This window comes from Bos mutus, chromosome 28 (assembly GCF_027580195.1).
Source record: "Bos mutus isolate GX-2022 chromosome 28, NWIPB_WYAK_1.1, whole genome shotgun sequence".
Taxonomy (NCBI): domain Eukaryota; kingdom Metazoa; phylum Chordata; class Mammalia; order Artiodactyla; family Bovidae; genus Bos; species Bos mutus.
In genome coordinates, this window is record NC_091644.1 from 22,213,952 (window position 1) to 22,236,153 (window position 22,202).

The 22,202-nt window shown below is 37.2% G+C and overlaps 2 protein-coding genes and 1 long non-coding RNA gene across 6 annotated transcripts in view; 2 read left to right on the forward strand and 1 right to left on the reverse strand.

Annotated features, from left to right (window-relative positions):
- CTNNA3 (catenin alpha 3) overlaps nucleotides 1-22,202 on the forward strand; it is a 1,958,943-nt gene that overhangs the window by 722,627 nt on the left and 1,214,114 nt on the right. The window lies entirely within an intron of this gene.
- The window catches only part of LRRTM3 (leucine rich repeat transmembrane neuronal 3), a 209,825-nt gene that overhangs the window by 66,987 nt on the left and 120,636 nt on the right, over nucleotides 1-22,202 (reverse strand). The window lies entirely within an intron of this gene.
- Nucleotides 1,429-6,368, forward strand: LOC138986082 (uncharacterized). Its single transcript, XR_011462976.1, has 3 exons — nucleotides 1,429-1,522; nucleotides 1,873-2,039; nucleotides 4,267-6,368. It is a non-coding gene; the product is annotated as an uncharacterized lncRNA (long non-coding RNA).

Below are 22,202 nucleotides of genomic sequence, written 5' to 3' on the forward strand. Positions count from 1 at the left end.
AGCTTGCCTTTTAATCTCCCTATCCATTCTGCAATCTAACCCGAAGGTGCACTTTTTCTTTTTCACTGTTCTTAAGTCATTTGGAGAAATCTAATACAGCGTATTTTCAATTACATCAGCTGAGCTAAGGATAGATTTTCCTCTCTATACAATTCAGTTGCAAAAGAAAAAAGTAAACCTAATTGCAAGAAAGGGAGGGAAGGAGGTCTAGACTATGTAAAAATTGTTTGATATTTGACAAATTAGTTACTGTGTCTGGTGTGATATGAAAATTAAGGATAATGCTTCCCACTGACCCGAATTGCAGATTCTTCATGGCAGGTTCTGCATGAACCCTGCATGCAGGCTGTGCAGCAGAGCATCACACTTTAGTGGAAAGAATTTAGGCAGTGGAACTCAGAGGGAGAACATGTATATGAATATTACAGTCTTTAAAATTATGTGAGATTTGTGTATGCCTAGTCACAATCAATGAGTTGATGAGATCAAAGTCTACTAATTTATAAATGGAGATTGCATTAGATCATGAATTTAAGGATAAGTTACAAGTAGTACATCTTCTAATTCTAAGCCTACTTAGGGATTTTTAAATTCAAACTCATCATAAGCCAAGACTGAGGCTTACAGTAATAACTAGTGCCAAATGCGTGTATACATGTTAATTGCAATGTGTATTGTGTAGAACACATGCATATATCAATACTTTACCTTTGACCTTTGTACTGGAAGGACTAACACATAGGATCTTTGCAGCATAGATTTTCTCTCTATATATATGTTGGTGATGAACACGTCATATTCTATGTTGGGTAATTTGAGTTTATCAGGACTATGTCCTTCCTAAAAATCCACCATTGAAAAATTAGGTTTTTTTTTTTAGTTTGACAATTGTTTTGGGGTTTATTTTCCTTTTTCTGTAAGTAAAATGTAAAGCACCATAGTGAAATAAAGCCTTGACATTTTATCACCTAAACTTTATAGAATTAATAATTGGTAAGCCAAGTGAGAGTACTTCTGAAGAGGGAAACAGATATATGTCTTGGGTCAAGAATATATTTGATTACAGAGTAATTACACTGATAGTGGTATGTGAGCTATAAATTCAACTTATGTTTTGTCTGTAGCTCATAAATAACTATTTTTTGGAAAATGGAGTTTCATATTTAATACTTTCCCCTCAGTATTGGAGTTCTCTTGAATTTGTTGAACAATAAGAGCCCTATTAGCTCATCAGGCATAGTCTACATGAAATGTGGAAGTAATTAGCACTTGCTTCCTGTTTCTGCTGCTGCTGCTGCTAAGTCGCTTCAGTCGTGTCCGACTCTGTGGGACCCCAGAGACAGCAGCCCACCAGGCTCCTCCGTCCCTGGCATCCTCCAGGCAAGAACACTGGAGTGGGTTGCCATTTCCTTCTCCGATGCATGAAAGTGAAAAGTGAAAGTGAAGTCGCTCAGTCGTGTCCGACTCTAGCGACCTCATGGACTGCAGCCTACCAGACTCCTCCGTCCATGGGATTTTCCAGGTGAGAGTAGTGGAGTGGGGTGCCATTGCCTTCTCTGGCTTCCAGTTTCTACCTTCACCTTTTCCTATTTTTTGCTAAATGACGTTATGTCATTAGGTAGGCTAACATTTTCCTACGTGGAATGATTACTGATTTTGCTTAATAGACCTCAGGTTTTAATGCCATTTTCTTTTCTGTTTTGAGATAAGGATACAAGAAAATCCATTTATGATCATAAACTTTTTGATGCAGTAATACTTAACCCCATTACAAGGAGATAACATTAAAGAATACTAAATATACCATATCTAGTTATATCAGTGGAACTTTGTCATGTTGTTTAGTTGCTAAGTTGTGTACAACTTTTGCAGCTGAATGAACTGCAGGCTGCCAAGCTCCTCTGTCCGTGCGATTTCCCAGACAAGAACACTGGAGTGGGTTGCCATTTCCTCCTCCAGGGGATCTTCCCAAACCAGGGATTGAACCCACATCTTCTGCACTGGCAGGCGGATTCTATACTGCTGAGCCACCAGACAAGGTGATGAAAATTTTTAAAAGAAATGCTTTGAAACATAAGGCTAGCTAGAACAACAGAGAGACACTATATGCTATTAATGTTATGAAGTGCTGCAGTTCATGGGAATGAGAATATTTGATTGCTGGCATTTTCTGTTGTGTACTCTACTTTGTGTTTTTAAATCATATTCCTGTTTTTGATATTTGATCCTGGCATTTCATTGTAAGAGCTATGCGGTTCTTCACAATATACTCTTTTTCTCACAGTAAAAGTTATCATGATTTTCAAAGTAATCAGAGATTTTTCATTCAGAGCATTTTAATCACATGTGTCATTAGTGCTCCAGATACTTTAATTTTTTGCCTTGATCAGTAACTTGTGGTACATTGAAGAGCTATGTAATATTTTCTGGATTCTTAATTTTCATGTATTACTGCTTTTATATCTCTTGAAGTGAAAGTCACTCAGTAATGTCCAACTCTTTGTGACCCAAGTTCTCTAGGCAAGAATACTGGAGTGGGTAGCCTTCCCCTTCTCTAGGGGATCTTCCCAACCCTGGGATCAAACCCAGATCTTCCACATTGTGGACAGATTCTATACCAGCTGAGCCACCAGGGAAGCCCTTATATCTCTTAGTGGATGACAATCATATCATTTATATTTATGTTAAATGCAAAATGAATGATTGATTTCCTTGGTATTGGTCATGTTTTAGGAAGTCTATCTACATACTAGCTTTGCTTTCTCAAGAATACTGAATATTAATTACTAAGGCCATGCAAAAATCATAAATACTAGCTTTTAGATACATTTGAGGATACTCCTTGATTTGCTAGAATTTGAGAAGAATTTGCTTTGTTTTTTACAGAATTATTTTCCTTGGGTAATGTCTCCTGGTTAATCCTATTATTATGTTTGTTACTTACTCCCCATGGGCATGAAGGGAGTGAATAGAGGTAGGGAAAGAAAGGAGACAGTGAAGGAATGCTGTTTGTTTAAGAAGAATTGTATTATTTTGCTTTATTTTTTCATCTAGACCAGGTTAACCTGATTAGAGAGGTGATTGCTTAAGATAGCAAATTTCCCATTTTGTTTAAAATTCCTAGGAAAAGCACATCCTTTATCTCTCTTGACAATCTAATATTCCCTCTTCTATATCACTTCACTATTTCAGACAGCTCATTCAATAACCTTTGCCAACAAAGGTCAGTATAGTCAAAGCTATGGTTTTTCCAGTAGTCATTTATAGGTGTGAGAGTTGGCCATAAAGAAGGCTGAGTGCAGAAGAATTGATGTTTTTGAATTGTTTTGCTGGAGAAGACTCTTGTGAGTCCCTTGGACCACAAGGAGATCAAACCAGTCAATTCTAAAGGAAATCAACCCTGAATATTCACTGGAAGGACTGATGCTGAAGCTGAAGCTCCAATACTTTGGCCACCTAATGCGAAGATCTGAGTCATTAGAAAAGACCCTGATGCTGGGAAAGATTAAGGGCAGAAAGATAAAGGGTAACAGAGGATGAGATGGTTGGATGGCATCACCGACTCAATGGACATGAGTTTGGGCAAACTCTGAGAGAGAACGAAGGGCAGGGAAGGCTGGCATGCTGCAGTCCATGGGGTCACAAAGAATCAGACACAACTTAGCAACTGAACAGCAGCAACAATATTCAGTAACCCAAGATTTTCTTTCAATATGTGGGGATGTTAGGACCCTTTGATCATGTTTGTTTTGTTTTGTTTTAGGATGACATTGAACTAAGGGCAGGAAGAATGGTTGAAGCTATAATTTCTAGGAGGATATGTTACTATGGAGGAGAAGAGATATGGAGAAAACTGCCTTGGAAAACTAGAACAGGAAATTCTGGTTTAATTTAATCAGATGAAATAACTTTTAGGTTGATTATTTTAGCATTTGAAAATGTATTGGTATCTATTTCATGAACATATGGGAACTCCTCGGAGCACCTTGAATCTTTGGCATCTTTTATTATCTATTTTAGAGGCTAAAAGGAGGAAGGGAAAGGTACAAGAACTGAATAGACAAGTGGCCAGATAAGAAGCAAACATCTTTCTGTTTATTTATTGCTAATCTTTTCCTCTTGTGCCAAACGGTAACACTGCAGTAACACTTTTGCCAGTAACTATATTTAAATATTTCCGTGTTAACGCCTTCTCTTTGGTGTTCTTTTACACATAGCACTCTCCTTTCATGTCTTCCCTCTTGCTTTGTATCTTTTCTCTTGTAGTTTAACTTCACTCAACTCCAAGCTAAGAGACACTGCCACAGTCACCTCCCAGAGACATAAAAGAATTCCTGGAAAGAAGAGGAGCATGTCTGTCCTTGATACCACTGGTCAATACTTTTCAATAAATTATTCTTGTTCTGTATTGGTATTTTACACATTTGGAGACTCCATAACTCTAGGAAATTGTTAAGATAGTTTCATCAGAAAGGAGTGAAATAATTTTACTGGAGATGCTATGGGACAGAAAAAAATAAGGGCACTGCATGAGCATTTTGTTGCCATTATCCTTGGCCTAAACTCTATTTTTGAATAAGTAGAATCAGGGAATCAGATTCAGGCAGGATTTCTGGGCCCTGAAAACATGGTTCATTGGAGCAATATTTTCAAAAAGAGACTATTTCTTTTCTCCCCTCTGTATTCTCTATTGCAAGTTATAATTATTTCTTCTTTATGCAACCCTGACCTCTTTTATCTTCTCCTTCAATTCACAGATATCAAAAGAAGATAGCTACCCAAAAGTGTTTGGTCCCCAATTTCCTATCTACTTACCCAGAAAGTCCTATTAAAGCTCCAGTAGATCTGATAATAGCTAACATTTACTGAGCACTTAGGAAGGGCCAAACATTACACTAAATGTTATAAATATATTTAACTCTCATACTGACCCCAATAAGGTAGGAATAATTATTGTACATATTTTACCTCTTAGGAAACTGAAACTCAGCAAGATTATATAACTAGCTAATGTGTGGTGGGTCAGGGTTATAAACTCTGAGACTCTGAAGCCAGCACTCCTAACCATTACTCAGTCTTAACCACTACTTTAACCACTACTCACTCTTATCCCCTACTCGCTCCCTGTTCTAACAGGTGAACACACTCACAAATTTTACTTCTTCCTCTTGCAGACCCATCTCTCTCACCAGTGTATCTGGATTCCATTTCCATAGTTTTATACCCAGTTTTTAAGTATCTTCCAAGCCCTATTAGATTGATGATTCTGTTGGGCTGCTTAATTCTTGACTCTGATTTTTTCCCCTAAATCCCTCTTTTGGAATGTCTGTTGGTTATATTAACCCAGTGGGTCATGCTTTCAGGGTCTAGAAGTCCTGCCACAATTTGAGTCCCTGTTTCTGCTTATTCCAGAGAAGGCGATGGCACCCCACTCCAGTACTCTTGCCTGGAAAATCCCATGGTCGGAGGAGCCTGGTAGGCTGCAGTCCATGGGGTTGCTAGGAGTCGGACATGACTTAGCGAATTCACTTTCACTTTTCACTTTCATGCTTTGGAGAAGGAAATGGCAACCCACTCCAGTGTTCTTGCCTGGAGAATCCCACGGACAGGGGACCCTGGTGGGCTGCCATCTATGGGGTTGCACAGAGTCAGACATGACTGAAGTGACTTAGCAGCAGCAGCAGCAGTTCTGCTTATTCAGAAGGAGTTTAGAATGATAGATAATGGAGATGAAGTGTATTTATCTTCTCCTTTCCCAGTTTATAACATTTCCAGTACAATGCTTCCAATCCTTTCTGCTGAAACTATTTATATTTTTTTCTAAATGTATTGTGAGGGTGGCGGAGGTTATACATATATAAAATGTATAATAGATGGCAATAGCAAAAAGCATATACCAATGGAATCAAAGACAGTTATGATCCTCTTCGTTCTTCTTTTTCTTCTTATACCTTCGCAAGGAAGTTGTAGCAGTGTGTGCAGCTTAGAGTTAACTGAAATTAGGTTAGATTAGATTCCCAATCCCTGGTGCAGTTACTGTGGTAGAGAAAACTGAGTGATCAAAACGTTATTATCTCACACCTACCCTTGAATGCTGAACCTTGAAACCCATCCTATTAGATTTATGGTAGCAACAGATTCTGAGATGACAGTTGTGTAAAGTGTACAGTAATTGGAAAAAAGGACAGATAATATTTCAGGCTATGAAAATGAAACAAGGTCTCTGGACTGAAAGTTCATTAGCTATTGCATAGTTCAATACATGTTAGTAGAATAAATTTAAAAACAAGGAAGGACACTGTCTAGGAAGGGAATAGAATACTTTTTTGCTTTTAAAAACTTTATTTCAACATAACTATACTTATAGAAATGCAGTCACGTTGGTTAATAGAATGCAATTTAACTTATCCTACACAATTTGGACCAAAAAAAAAAAAAAACAAACCAAAAACTGATACATGGTTTGCTTTAAAAAAGAAAGGCAAAGGATTTACAATCTGGTTTATTTCATCTATTACAAATGTATATAAAAGATCCTTCATCAAATGCTGCTAAAGCAAACAGCATGAACCTTGAGAAATTAAACTTTGGTTTGTCTCTGAAAAATAATATGTATTGCCCTTTAAATGTTTATAAAATTAGTGCAACAAAATATTGTTGTAATGTTTCAATGACAGTTCACAAAATTCAGTAACTAATGGATGTTGATGAGGCTGTGGAGAACCTATGTATATATGTGCAAATAGAAAAGCTATCTGATCTAGTTGATTTTGTGTGTTGATCTATGCAAAGCTAGATTCAGATAATTTCTTCTTATCTGTACAGGAAGACAATATAATATTTTTTGTATGTTTCAATATTCACTGAATCTAGTAATTAACTAATTAGTATCAGATACCTGGTAGTTTTTATGTGTATTCAGTGCTTTGATGTTTGGCACCTATGTTATTGAGGATGTATGGGAAGGGAACAAATTCAGATTTATTGAGCATATACTGTATGTTGTTATCTTTGTGCAAGGTGCTTTAGATATCAAATCTAATTTAATTTTCAGAGGCTGCCTAGTGAGGTAAATCCAATTACTCTTATTTTGCCAGTGAGGAAATATAGGTTTCAAGAATGTGAGAAATTGACCTCAAGTTGCCTCAAAGATTTTTCCATTGTATTGAGGAGAATCATGCTTTTTTATCAAGCATAACACCTATTAAGTTACTTTATCCTTATGTCATCCTTTTAAAAATTTGGGCAAGCCATTAAAAACAGAAGTTATCATAGCTTTTGCATTCATTTTACAAACTCAGTGTAATATAAGCTATGCCAATGAAGGCAAACCATGACTCTTGGCCAGAGATCCAGCTCTCACTATTCATAATGAACACTTACAGGGATTTCACTCAATGGAAAATTTGGTAAACTTCACATAGCATCAAATGTGATCTTTCTAATATTGATTTTACTCTTAGACAAACCATTTCACCTCCATTTGTCCTATTTTTAAAAACAGGTTTTCATTAATTTCTGACAAGTTAGTGCTACTTTGCATTCCCATATCACAATACTAGATAATTTTAAAACTCTATAAGAAATAAACATTTATATAATGTCAAAACAGCACAAATCTCTCACCCTCCATTCTTTGAAACGTAAAGGAAAAAAACTGTATGGGTTAGATGAGAATCAGATAGATTTCTAGGGTCCTTGCAAATGAACTTTGCTTAAACACTTTGAAGTACCATGGATTAAGTTCTAAGCCATAGATTTTTTTTTTTTTTTTTTTTCCTGTGTTAAAAGAAAAACACTCATATTAAGTGTTACAGGTCAAAGAGATTCAAAACTGGTATTTTCTTCCTTATCTTTGATCTGCTTTGAAAAATTCACTTACACTCCAGGTACTCAATTTTTAAGCAAAAGGAAGCAAATTATTTTTACATTAAAATTCCCCAGTTGTTAAATTGCCTACAAAACATAATGTTTGGAATTATGGAAATAAACAGAGAAAATAGTCTCCAGTATCAAAATTAACCTGCACTATTGAGCTGGCCTGCATATAACTCAGTCACATTGACTGAAAACTGTCAGAAAGGACAAAGCACAAATACCAATGATTGATGAATAGGCTTACAAAGATGGATGATTCTCTTTGGAGCAGTGAGAGAGTGAAAGATAACCATTACAGCAAGAACTGGTGTTAACTCTTCTTAAAAAAAAAAAAAAATCATTGTTAATGATCTAGCAGACTGAGTCAACAGCACATCAATGAGTCTGATGAAAGATGTGAGATCCAGAGGTGTTACTGCATCAGGTTGAGAGAAAAAGAATTCAAATAAACTCTATGCTAGAAGAAATAGGAAAAGAGATAAATGACAGCTTGGGAGGAAAACCTACTCCCTCAGGAAGATTTTTCTTAGACCATTTCTTCATGTGGGACACACTAGCGTTTCAACAGCATGATTTGGCTAATTCAGCACATGACCAGAGTTACTGTGGTTCTATAATTGTTTTGCTACTGAGCATAAGGGACTATATTTCCACTGATCAGGGTCTATGTAGCTAATGTAAACTCCTTGGGGTGTTTTCATGCTATTCACCATCTATGTGATGTTGAGATATCTAGTGTCCTTGGCACATATACCTTCAGGTATAGGAAATAAGGGAGAAAGTTGGCAGTAGACCTGGGTTTTATTCCACAGGAAAAAGAAACTGAGCCTTGAGTTATAAATCCTTCAGCATCTAGGTTTCAAACCTGTAGATAATTTACCTATGCCTTTCCTGACTTCACTCCTGTTTGACATTGACTGACTACTATTTAAACTGTACTTCTCTGTTTTTCCATGAATTGTTGATTTCTCTGGAACTGGCACCTGGCTGCTCAGTTTTCACTTTGTTTTCTTCCTTTTTTTACAGTCTTTGAACATATTCAAATTTGTATCAGGAAAACACAGTCAAACCATCCAGTCCATTTCCCTTTATCTAACTCCTTATTCCTCACATTTTTGTTTGAACAAAGGCTTTAACTCCTATTTACTCTCTAAGCACTGACAGTGGACACCATGAAATTCTTGGTTTCTGAATTTAACAAACCCTTTTAGTTCTCTCTTCATTTTTCTTCCTCTGGCAACCAAATTTGCTGACCACCTTTTCCTTTCCACTGGTAGCTTCCCTATTCTTACCTTTTCCCAGTCTCTTTGCTGTTTCATTCTCAGTCTCCCTTAGGAGTTTTATCCTTCTCCCAGCTACTGACAATCCTGGGCATTCTCACAGTCTTGCTTTTCACTTTTATTCATCTGACATGTTCAACTATTTGATCCACTTCCATGCTTTCACAATGTCTTATATATTGATGACCCCAAATTTCTCTCTTAAGTTCCAGACCTAAAAATTCACATTGCCTAAAGGACATAGCTCACCATATCTGCAGCTTAAACCATATGACACTCCCTTTATTCCCCAATACCATCATCTTCTGATTGCTTAGCCAAGCCAGAAACTTGGGTGTCAAATCCTTCCTTATTCATATCTCATATCCAAATGATAGGTAGTTCTGTCTATCTTACCTCTCAAACTTCATTCTACTGTGACTCTCATCACAAAACTGGCCTCTTGATTCAGGCTCTCATTGCTTCTCATTCCCACTACTGCAGAGGTCCTCTGATTGACCTCCCAACATCTGGGTTTATTTGTTTTCATATATACCTAAAACATGGACTTCCCTTGTGGCTCAGTGGTAAAGAATCTGCCTGCCAATGCAGGAGATGTGAGTTTGATCTCTGCTTTGGGAAGATCCCCTGGAGAAGGAAAAAAGCAACCAATTCCAATATTCTTGCCTGGGAAACCTGTGGACAGGCGAGGCTGGCAGGCTACAGTCCAAGGGGTCACAAAAGAGTTGGACATGACTTAGCAACTAAACAAAAAAACACAATTGTTTAACTAATGCAATTTCAGATACTTTAACTCAAATATAATCAAACTACTATGTTTGGCCTATGCATCTTTCTATTTTACCTTCACAAGCTTTTTGACCTCTTAGCACAAGCATTATTTCCTCAATGAAGCTGATCCTGAACCTGGTGGAGAGAATTAAGTATTATAACCTTATGTCCTATGACAACCCACACATAATACATTATATCAACTAAAGCACTTTCGGGAATTATTTGCCTTCCTTTTGGTACTAGATTCTAAGCTTCTGGAATTAAGATATTATCTTATTCATCTGTGAATCATCAAGGCCTCACACGTAATAGGAACTCAATTTTATTGAATTGAATGAAAGAATTGCTGAATAAATTAACAAACATATATAAACTTTAATAGCTTATAGGTATTAGATAGCTGAAAACCATGAGTCTGAAAATGGACATACAGATGGGATTTCATTTCTATAGCATTTAGGAGTCATTAAGTTCCTGTATCTGTTTTCCAAACTATGTCTGGAAACTATTTCATAAATGAAAGAAGAGGGGACTGGAAGAAAATTTTCGTCATGCAAAAATGGGTCATGATTACTTTTTTAGTGTCCTTTCTGCTGTTGTATGCAAAATAAGTATACAGTAAATACGGGGAAACAGTGGGAACAGTGTCAGACTTTATTTTTTGGGGCTCCAAAATCACTGCAGATGGTGACTGCAGCCATGAAATTAAAAGACGCTTACTCCTTGGAAGGAAAGTTATGACCAACCTAGACAGCATATTCAAAAGCAGAGACATTACTTTGCCAACAAAGGTCCGTCTAGTCAAGGCTATGGTTTTTCCTGTGGTCATGTATGGATGTGAGAGTTGGACTGTGAAGAAGGCTGAGGGCCAAAGAATTGATGCTTTTGAACTGTGGTGTTGGAGAAGACTCTTGAGAGTCCCTTGGACTGCAAGGAGATCCAACCAGTTCATTCTGAAGGAGATCAGCCCTGAGATTTCTTTGGAAGGAATGATGCTAAAGCTGAAACTCCAGTACTCTGGTCACCTCATGCGAAGAGTTGACTCATTGGAAAAGACTCTGATGCTGGGAGGGATTGGGGGCAGGAGGAGAAGGGGATGACAGAGGATGAGATGGCTGGATGGCATCACTGACTCGATGGACGTGAGTCTGAGTGAACTCCGGGAGTTGGTGATGGACAGGGAGGCCTGGCGTGCTGCGATTCATGGGGTCGCAGAGTCGGACAAGTCTGAGTGACTGAACTGAACTGAAATACTACTGAATGTTCAGATAATTTTTGGTATTTTCTATTATTTACAATAACAATACAGGTAACACACATCCCCTTAGGACAGTTTGGGGAGCCTGAACTCTCCATCAAGCTATTGCAGTTTCACATTCAGGTATTAGCTCATCAACTCAGCAATTTTTTTCTAATAACTTTGGTTCATTTCTGAACGGTTTGCTCTGGCAGAGCATACTTCAGAATCATTTTTGGCTAAATGACTCAGTTCTCAGTCCAACTTGTGTAATTATGTACTGCCATTTTCTACTTATTTCTGCTCAACCAAGTAAAACACCTCGAGTATCTCCATGACACAAATAACACTTATCCTTAGCATCAATAAAAATCTAACAATAACCCGGTGTACGAGACAGCAAAAGAGACACTGATGTATAGAACAGTCTTATGGACTCTGTGGGAGAGGGAGAGGGTGGGAAGATTTGGGAGAATGACATTTAAACATGTAAAATATCATGTGAGAAACGAGTTGCCAGTCCAGGTTCGATACACTATACTGGATGCTTGGGGCTAGTGCACTGGGACGACCCAGAGGGATGGTATGGGGAGGGAGGAGGGAGGAGGGTTCAGGATGGGGAACTCATGTATACCTGTGGCGGATTCATTTTGATATTTGGCAAAACTAATACAATTATGTAAAGTTTAAAAATAAAATTAAAAAAAATCTAAGTTTATCATTTTGTTTATAAAAAGGTCTACTTCTTCCATGCAGTATTTTGAAATCTAAAAAAAAATTAAAATGTTTATATTGTTTCATGCTTAGTGGCTTATTGTTTGTCTCTTCAGAAAGATTGTTAGCTTTTTAAATGCTCAGTCTAGGTCTTATCATTTTTGTATCTTTGGTGTATGGCTTAGTTGTCCAATGACTGTTTGCTGGGTTGAATTGTGTGCTTACAATCTAACATTACATGGTGTACTTAAAAAAATATGACAGGGCATGGCTTCTACTTGCATTTTAATGTTACAGGACTCATTTTTTTTCTCACCATACTAGTTTATCATGTTGGTTAACCCTGTCTATAACTGCATCTACTGAAGAGTCTCAGAGGTCTTCATTTGCATCAAATGCATTTACATGTCACAATTGTATGTTGTTTAAAATTACAGATACGTAATTTTTAATCCATTGAGGAAAATATTACATCTGATCCTTTCATCAGAATTCATAAAAACTGAGGGTGGAAGGTGAAAGAAAATAAATGTCACAGAGGAGAAGAAGCATAATGCTGGCTTGTCATTTTCATGATATGCCCAAATCAAATTTGTGATGGCAAGCAGGACACCTTGGATCTTAAATGTTTTACATTTATGCAATGGCCCCCATTATCGACTGGGAAACCAGCACGATCCTTATCCAGTTATTAATGATGAGGTCTTTCTTGTTCCATCACACAATTTTAAGCTATTTCTGAGGATGCCTGACATATTAAAGTATCTTATCTGGAATCCTTAGGACCAGATGTAGAGCAAGTAAATGTCTGGTTCACAGAGTGTGCCTGTGTCCTCAGAGCTGTAAATGGTACCACTGGAGCTTGTTTCCTTTACTTTAGCATTCATATTTTTTGCATAATATGGAGCTGTTGTTATAACAAACACTGCTAGAGAGATTACTGAACTCATAACACTACTTAAAAATAATGTTCCTTATCTGCGTCTCTATTGCTGCCCTGCAAATGCCTCAGGGAGCTCAAACCAGTGCTCTGTGACTGTCTAGAGGGGTTGGATGGGATGGGAGGTGGGAAGGAAGTTCAAAAGAGAGGGGACACATGTATAACATCTCGTGTGGGCATGCTCAGTTGTCTCCGACTCTTTGTGACCCCATGGACTGTAGCCTGCCAGGTTCCTCTGTCCATGGAAATCTCCTGGCAAGAATACTGGAGTGGGTTGCCATTTCTTTGCCCAAGGAATATTCCCAACCCAAGGATCCCTTGACCCAAGGATTGTACCTAAGTCTCTTGCATCTCCTGCATTGGCAGGTGAATTCTTTACCACTTGCACCATCTGGCAAGACCATCTGGCAAGACCAGACATATGTATACCTATGGTTGCTTAATGTTGATGTATGGTAGAAACCAACATAATATTGTGAAGCAATTATCCTTCAATTAAAAATAAATAAATTAAAAAAATAATGAATTAAGCACAGAATATCACTAACTTTCAATTTAATCAGCTCATTGAAGGCAGGGTTGTTTCCTTAAGGTACTGACAATTCCCTCAGTGAGAGGTAGGTTTTATACCAGAGTGATGGGTTAACTGACTTAAAGGGTTCTGGGCCATAGATAATCAGATTGAGGTCCCAGGTAGTCAAACTGATCTTTAATGGTTGTGGATAAATTAACATATATTAGAACAGTCAATAACACACAAAATATTATATATCAAAGGTCTCCTAATAAGTCTTGTTCATCATACTCAGGTAAATAGAGGCATGACTATTTCCTGATTATATCCTTAATTAAGTGGTACTAGATACTCCATTTACAGTTCTGAACTTTCCAATGTACTTGTATAGAAGGCTTTTTTAATAACTAGGCTCAATCTGATGCACAGGAAAATGTTTGTCCCCAGAAGAACTTCTTAGAATGAATAACCTGTTTCAGCATTTATGTTAACTGAAAATATAATTTCATAAGGTATAATATTCGAGATTTCTAACAGCTGCTACAGTCTTCTGTACATCTGCTACACTTGGTATAGCCTGCAATTTTCTTCCAGTTACAATTGACTAAGTTGTAATTTTGGTTATAATGTTAAGTATAGTGATAGTATAGCTTATGGCTTCATAATAACCTCTATGCAAGACCTTTGTTCACATGTTATTATAACACAGAGGACAGATAGAAATGCTGTAACAATAAAGGAGAACTTATCTGCTGATACAGCAACCTCTTAAATAGTCTTATTCCAGAATTTAGATTATAATTCTTGCTTATCTGAAAAACTAATATCTATTGTGACTCTTCTCAAAAAATGATTTCAGAAAATGTGCTAAAAGTTATTTGGACTTTCATAGACAATTTATTTCTTTTTACTAAATTTGTATTATTATTGCAAACTTCAGACTTAGATTGAAAAAAGTAGGGAAAAACCACTAAGACATTCAGGTATGCTCTAATTCAAATCCCTTACAATTATACAGTGGAAGTGACAAATAGATTCAAGGGATTAGATCTGCTATATATAAGGGCCTGAAGAACTATGGACAGAGGTTCATAATATTGTGCAGGAGACGGTGATCAAAACTATCCCCAAGAAAAAGAAATGCAAAGGCAAAATGGTTGTCTGAGGAGGCCTTACAAATAGCTGAGAAAAGAAGAGATGCAAAAGCCCAAAGGAGAAAAGGAAAGATGTACCCATCTGAATGCAGAGTTCCAAAGAATGGCAAGGAGAGGTAAGAAAGCCTTCCTAAGTGATCAATGCAAAGAAATAGAGGAAAATAATAGAATGAGAAAGACTAGAGTTCTCTTCAAAAAAATTACCAAGGGAGATAACAAGGGAACAAAGATGGGCACAATATAGGACAGAAACGGTATGTACCTAACAGAAGCAGAAGATATTAAGAAGAGGTGGCAAGAATAAACAGAATTATATGAAAAAAAAAAAAGATGTTAATGACCCAGATAGCCATGATGGTGTGATCACTGACATAGAGCCAGACATCTTGGAGTGCAAAGTCAGGTGGGCCTTAGGAAGCATCACTATGAGCAAAGCTAGTGGAGTTGATAGAATTCCAGTTGAGCTATTTCAAAACTTAATAGATGATGCTGTGAAAGTGCTGCACTCAACATGCCAGCAAATTTGGAAAACTCAGCAGTGGCCACAGGACTGGAAAAGGTCAGTTTTCATTCCAATCCCAAATAAAGGCAATGCCAAAGAATGCTCAAACTACTGCACAGTTGCACTCATCTCACATGCTAGCAATGTAATGCTCAAAATCCTTCAAGCTAGGCTTCAACAGTAGGTGAACTGAGAACTTCCAGATGTTCCAGTTGGATTTATAAAAGGCAGAGGAACCAGAGATCAAATTGCCAACATCTGTGGGATCATAGAAAAATCAAGAGAATTCCAGAAAAACATCTACTTCTGCTTCATTTACTATGACAAAGCCTTTGACTGTATGGATCACAACAAACTGTGGAAAATGCTTAAAGAGATGGGAATACCAGACACCCTTACCTGCCACTTGAGAAACTTGTATGCAGGTCAAGAAGCAACAGTTAGAACTGGACATGGGAGAACAGACTGGTTCAAATTTGGGAAAGGGGTACAGCAAGGCTGTATATTGTCACCCTCCTTATTTAACTTCTATGCAGAGTACATCATGGGAAATCCTGGGCTGCATATGCTGAAATCAAGATTGCTGGGAGAAATATCAATATCCTCATAGATTCAGATGACACTACCTTTATGGGACAAAGCCAAGAGGAACTCAAGAGCCTCTTGATGAAGGTGAAAGAGGAGATTGAAAAAGCTGGCTTAAAACTCAATATTAAAAACTAAGATCATGGAATCCCGTCTCATCACTTCATGGCAAATAGATGGGGAAACAATGAAACAGTGACAGACTTTATTTTCTTGGGCTCCAAAATCACTTAGGATGGTGACTTTAGTCATGAAATTAAAAGATGCTTGCTCCTTGGAAGAAAAGCTAGGACAAACCTAGACAGTGTATTAAAAACAAAGACATTACTTTGCCTACAAAGGTCCATCTAGTCAGAGTTATAGTTTTTCCAGTAGTCATGTATGGCTGTGAGATTTGGACCATAAAGAAGGCTGAACACTGAAGAATTGTTGCTTTAAATTGTGGTGTTGGAGAAGACTCTTGAGAGTCCCTTAGACTGCAAGGAGATCCAACCAGTCAATCCTAAAGGAAATCAACCCTGAATATTCATTGGAAGAACCGATGCTGAAGTTGAAGCTCCAAAACTGGCTACCTGGTGCAAAGAGCCGACTCATTTGAAAAGACCCTGATGCTGGGAAAGGTTGACAGCAAAGGTGAATGGGTGACAGAGAATGAGATGGTTGATGGCATCCCTGACTCAATGGGCATGAGTTTGAGCAAACACTGGGAGATAGTTGAGGACAGAGAAGCCTCACGTGCTGCAGTTAATGGGGTCACAGAGAGTTGGGCACAACTTGGCGCCTGAATGACAACAAATTGATATGTGTTCTTTAAAGTACAGGGTTTCTATTAGTTTTATAATCCATTTAAATCCTCATGATTTCAGAATATACATTAACTTCATTTTCATAGATAAGCTTTGATTTTGAGATCTCACACTGTAGCCTGGATTTTTTTCTGATGCCTTAGCACATGTTTTCATCTTTTTGTAAGGTATGTTTTCATCTCTTTGTAGCACTGGTGCTTCTTTTATTTTAGGAATTTATATTATTTGATATGTAGTAACTTGTTTTGGAGAAGGTAATGGCACCCCACTCCAGTACTCTTGCCTGGAAAATCCCATGGACGGAGGAGCCTGGTAGGCTGCAGTCCATGGGGTCGCTAAGAGTCGGACATGACTGAGTGACTGCACTTTCACTTTTCACTTTTATGCACTGGAGAAGGAAATGGCAACCCACTCCAGTGTTCTTGCCTGGAGAATCCCAGGGATGGGGAAGCCTGGTGGGCTGCGTCTATGGGGTCGCACAGAGTCGGACACGACTGAAGCGACTTAGCAGCAGCAGCAACTTGTTTTAATGAAATAAAAATTAAAAAGCACACTGAAGTGACTACTTTTGAAGGATTGAAATAAATGAATCTACAGTGTATTTTAATTTCAGGATTAAAGTTTTAGGATGATTAATCAACAATGGTTAAGTGTATATACAACATTTTAAACTCAGGAGGATCTATTTTAATTTCTAATAATTTTTTTTTTTTTATTATTTACTTTTTACTAGAAATAGTGTTGCTGTTGTCTTTATTAGAGTTGATACAGCCATCCATCTATTATTTTTTTTTTTTTTTTTTTATTAAAAAAAAAAATCACATGCTCCCCATCCTGTTTTTATAAAAATAATTGGGTACTTTTGATTTGAAATGTTTCATATAAACAATTCTGTTAAAGTTAAGTGAATAAACATGTTGAATTTGTCACTGTGGATAGACACAGATTACAATGTGGAAAAACATGAAAGCCATCTTCCCTGTTGCTTCTGTGAAAACCTCTTCTGTTTATTCATTTCAATCCTTCTATGAGTAACTCTTTCTTTGCCCACTATTTAAATGTTGATATTCCTGGATTTCTGTCCTTGAACCTTTTAACTGAGCCCCCTCTCTCTGGATTATCTTAATTATTTTCAAGACATCAACTACTAGCTCATCACCGCTTACCAGTATGTCTCAAGTTGTCCTAAACTGAACTCACTAATTGTAACCACCCTCCGCTTAGTTGTTCATGTTAGAAAACTGGGAGTTATTCTTGATTCATCCCCCTCTCACACCACCCACACCTATTTAGTCATGAAGTCCTGTCAATTCTTCATTCTAAAAATGGCCTATAACTTTCTACTTAGCTCTCCACCCTCTGTTAGTATCTTGCTTCAGATTTTATTCATTTTTATAGCTTTCTAATTCATCTCCCTGAGTCCAATCATGCTTCATTCGAATCTCTTCTCCACATTGATCTCTATGAAATACACAAATGATTATCAACCCCTCCCCAATCATGTTTTATACTTTTCTTTACCTAAAAGATATAGAAAAAATATTTTAATAACAAATCATTATTTATCTCTGTCACTAATTGGAGAAGGCAATGGCAACCCACTCCAGTACTCTTGCCTGGAAAATCCCATGGACGGCGGAGCCTGGTAGGCTGCAATCCATGGGGTCGCTAAGAGTCGGACACGACTGAGCGACTTCACTTTCACTTTTCACTTTTACGCATTGGAGAAGGAAATGGCAACCCACTCTGGTGTTCTTGCCTGGAGAATCCCAGGGACAGAGGGGCCTGGTAGGAGGCCATCTATGGGGTCGTACAGAGTCGGATACGACTGAAGCGACTTAGCAGCAGCAGAAGTCACTAATAGACATTTGAGGTTACAGACTATATTTTTTCTTTTGAATATTTATTTTGTTTTATATTACCACTTTTGTCACCATAGTACATACTTTACTTAATAGTTTTGCTGAGTAAATGAATTAGTGAATTAAAAAAATGAATGCCATAAAACAAAACAGCCACATATACCTAAAGAATCAATTTTTGCTTATACTTATGACAAATACATTACTTCCAAATAAGCATCATTTAAAAACCAATTACTATCAATATAAATGGGTAAACATCTAATTTGCTTAATTGATGAAATCCCAAATCTTCACAATGGTTTCCACAGCCTTCATCCAACTGACCGTTTCTCTTCCTCCCTCTCTCTACTCTAACCACCTGGTCTCCTGCTAGCCTTTGAACACTCAAGTCCTTGATGTCTTTGCAGGTGATAACTTGATTCCCAGCCTCGAGGAATCTGTCAGATAGTTGTGCAACTCACTTTCTGTGGATCTTCAATCTAATGTCATTTCCTCCTAGTTAAAACGACAATCATTCCCTCTCCTCCTTTTCTGCTTTGTTATTTTTCTCAATAACAAAACTTGTCATCCCATGTTCTATATGTTTTTCTTTCATCCTATTTAGTATCTATTTCACAGAATTAGAGAGAACTATGAGTCACAAGGCTAGAGACTTTTGTCTGTTAGTGCTCACTGTTGTATTCCTAGAATTCAAACAGATAATAGACACTTGTTTAATGAATGAATAAATGAATGAGTACATCTCTATATTCACTCTTGAGATTAAAGAAGAAGCAAATACAACAGCCATAACTATCAACCTACTTGCTCTGCTTCTGTATCAAAGTTTTCTTTGAACATTTTTTTAGTCAAAAAAGAAAAGTTATCTAGCTCTATTTTTCAGAAAGCAGAGCAGAGTTTTAAAGACAATTCTAATGTTGGAGTTAAATAGAAATATAGAATAATTTAATGAACATTTTCTTCGTAAAATGCAGATGATTCTTCAGCTATGGCTTTTTTTAAAAAGCAAACTTTGATGAAAGTTAAAAGAATAACATTAAAGCTCAATACAATGAAAGTATTTCTGTGATATATTCAGCTGATGTGGCTCAGGTCTGTAGCTTAATTTGAAAGATTGAATTTTGAGTACTGAAAGAGGTGAATTGATGGCATATCTTTTAGGCTTTCTTTTTCTCTTACATAATTGCTTCTCTTGTCAAAGTTTCTGATAGGAACTTAGGAACTGCATGTCAAAAAGTACTCCCAGTTGGAGTTTTACCAATTCATACTAGAGAACAAGTGATGTTTCCCCATATTCTTTCTCTCTGACCTCTAATTTCCAAATAATTTTTTTGAACAATACTAACATCTACAACAGCAATAAAAAACTGCAAAAGAATGTAACCTTAAATAAAGCACGTGACTATAAAGTCATTTCATACTCCTTAGGTCCAGTTTTTCTTCCTTCTAAATAATTTTCACATGATACTTTTATAACAGCAAATAAGATAATGTTACACACATGTTTTTAAAAAAATCTGGACACTTATGACCAGAAGGTTTTTTAGTTATAGTTTTACTTATTCAAACAATATTTCACAGAACACTTAATCTCTGCTCAGAGCACCGTATTATATATATTTAATATCTATATACATGTTGTTAAGGAAATTGCCCCATTCTTAGTGATACAACAGTCAAAGAAGGGGGGGATATGCACAGATAATGCAAAACAAGTGAGCATCAGATGATGCATAGATGGATCTATCACTATTCAGAGACTAAAGAGAGTACTTCTAACTGGTGGGCTCAAAAGAGTTTCATGAAATAGGTGACTTCTGAACTGGGCCTTCCAAAATTTCATAGTGCAGACTTGGGTGGAGATATTTCATGGCATGAAAAATCACATTTTCAAGAGACATGTCAACATGATCAGGTAGTGAGCAAGTAATAATTGCAAATAGACCTTTTATTAGGCTGAAGTATATGTGAAGCGGATGGTAGGAGGCAAGACTGGTCTGACTGATTAAGGATCAGATTGTAAGCAGTATTAATACTACAACATTATTAAGATGTCACTAGTGAATCAAATTTAGTGTTTGGGCAAGGGGTCATGATGCTGTTAATAGGTGCTTTAGAGGAAGATTGAGTATAGACAGAACAAAACACATGATCATTATAATAATATAATTGTGGGTTATTTGTAAAGACCTAAGCTTGGATGATGGTGTTGGAGAAATTAAAAAGATAATCTAAATATGTTAGTGAAGAGAGAGAGGTTGAAATGATGCCTACATCCAGAGACAAGTCAGTGAGGGCATAGAACACTGAAGGGCGTAGGCACAAGATACTAGAAAATGTAAGAGATCCTCAACCAACATGGAAGTATTGGGAGAGACGAGGCCAACTTGGGTTTATCTTTTATTGCAACCCCATCATATAGCACCCTGTGAGACATACAATGGACTTCCCAAGTGTCTCAGTGGTAAAGAATCTGCCTGCCAATGCAGGAGACGTAGGAAACATGAGCTTGATCCCTGGGTCAGGAAGATTAGCTGGGGAAGAAAATAGCAACCCACTCAAGTATTCTTGCCTGGAAAACCCCATGGACAGAGGAGCCTGGTGGGCTAGAGACCATAGTGTCGCAAAGTTCGGACATGACTGGCAAGGATGACAGTGAGGCACACAATAGGCTTTCAAAGTTTGCTTGTTAAGTGACTGAATGAGTGATTGCTTGGCAAATGACTTCAGAGAATAAACTTTGGTGTGGGTAAAGACAGTGACCTTGGTTTCCCTGGACTTGACTTTGCTGGGAAATGCACTAGTTAGATAATTAAAAGCATTGGTGTGGTTTTAGATCTGTCACAATGTCAGCTCCCTTTTCCTTTTAAGAAACAGTGTACAGTAAGTTATTGTCCAGCCTCTAGAAGTAGGCTACTAGAGTTAGATTCCTAACTCTGCCACTTAGGGTCATGGACAAGTCAGTCAACCTTTCTGTGCTTTCGTTGCCTTGTCTTTAAAATGTTACAATTACAGTACTTACCTCATAGTGTTACCTTAAGGATTAAGTGAGTTACTGTGTGTAGTTAGAATAGTGCCTGACACATATTAGGCAATATATATAGGTAGTAGAAGTGAGCTGTGTCTACTAGTACTGAAATTTTATTATATTTTGTATTGGTGCAGTGTACAGTTTTGTTTTCTTGCCAAGAATTGAGAAACAAATGATTTGGGCAACCCTTAAAAAACCCCTATTGATAAAAGAGATGCATCTTTAAGATCTATGTTGTATAGTTGTGCCACAAGCCATGATGAAGGAAGCTCTGCACATGCAGAAATGTAGTTAAGACCTAAGGCTAAATGTTTTTGAATATTGAAATTTACCCTTATATAAGATGCTTTACACTCTTTAGAGGGAAAGTACCATTTAAGTAGAACTTGATATCAAAACAGTTCAAAAGTCAAGAGGACTTGAAAAGTGTAGCTTTGAAAGAAATAATCTCTAGAACTAAAGTTATTTAGAGCTTCTTTCACTTATTTTTGTTAAACTACTTTTGGGGAGAGGGTAATTCTGTTTTCCAGGAAACTCTTGGAGATAAAGAGCTATTGTCTACATTGCTATAAATGTACAGATGGAGGTACTTTAAAATAATCCAAGTAAAATTTAAGGTACTTTAGTTCAAAGGAGTTTCAGAAGCTGGTCATTCTGAATCACTTAAAATCCTGAAGTGTGCTGAAAATTAAATAGAAAGTGTCATCTGGATACCAGAGCCCAGTTTTTCTGGTGGCTCAGCTGGTAAAAAATCTGCCTGCAATGCAGGAGACCTGGGTTCAATCCCTGGATTGGAAAGATCCCCTGGAGAAGGGATAGGCTACTTACTCCAGTTATTCTGGCCTGGAGAATTCCATAGACTGTATAGTCCATGGGGTCACAAAGAGTCAAACACGACTGAGCGACTTTCACTTCACTTCAC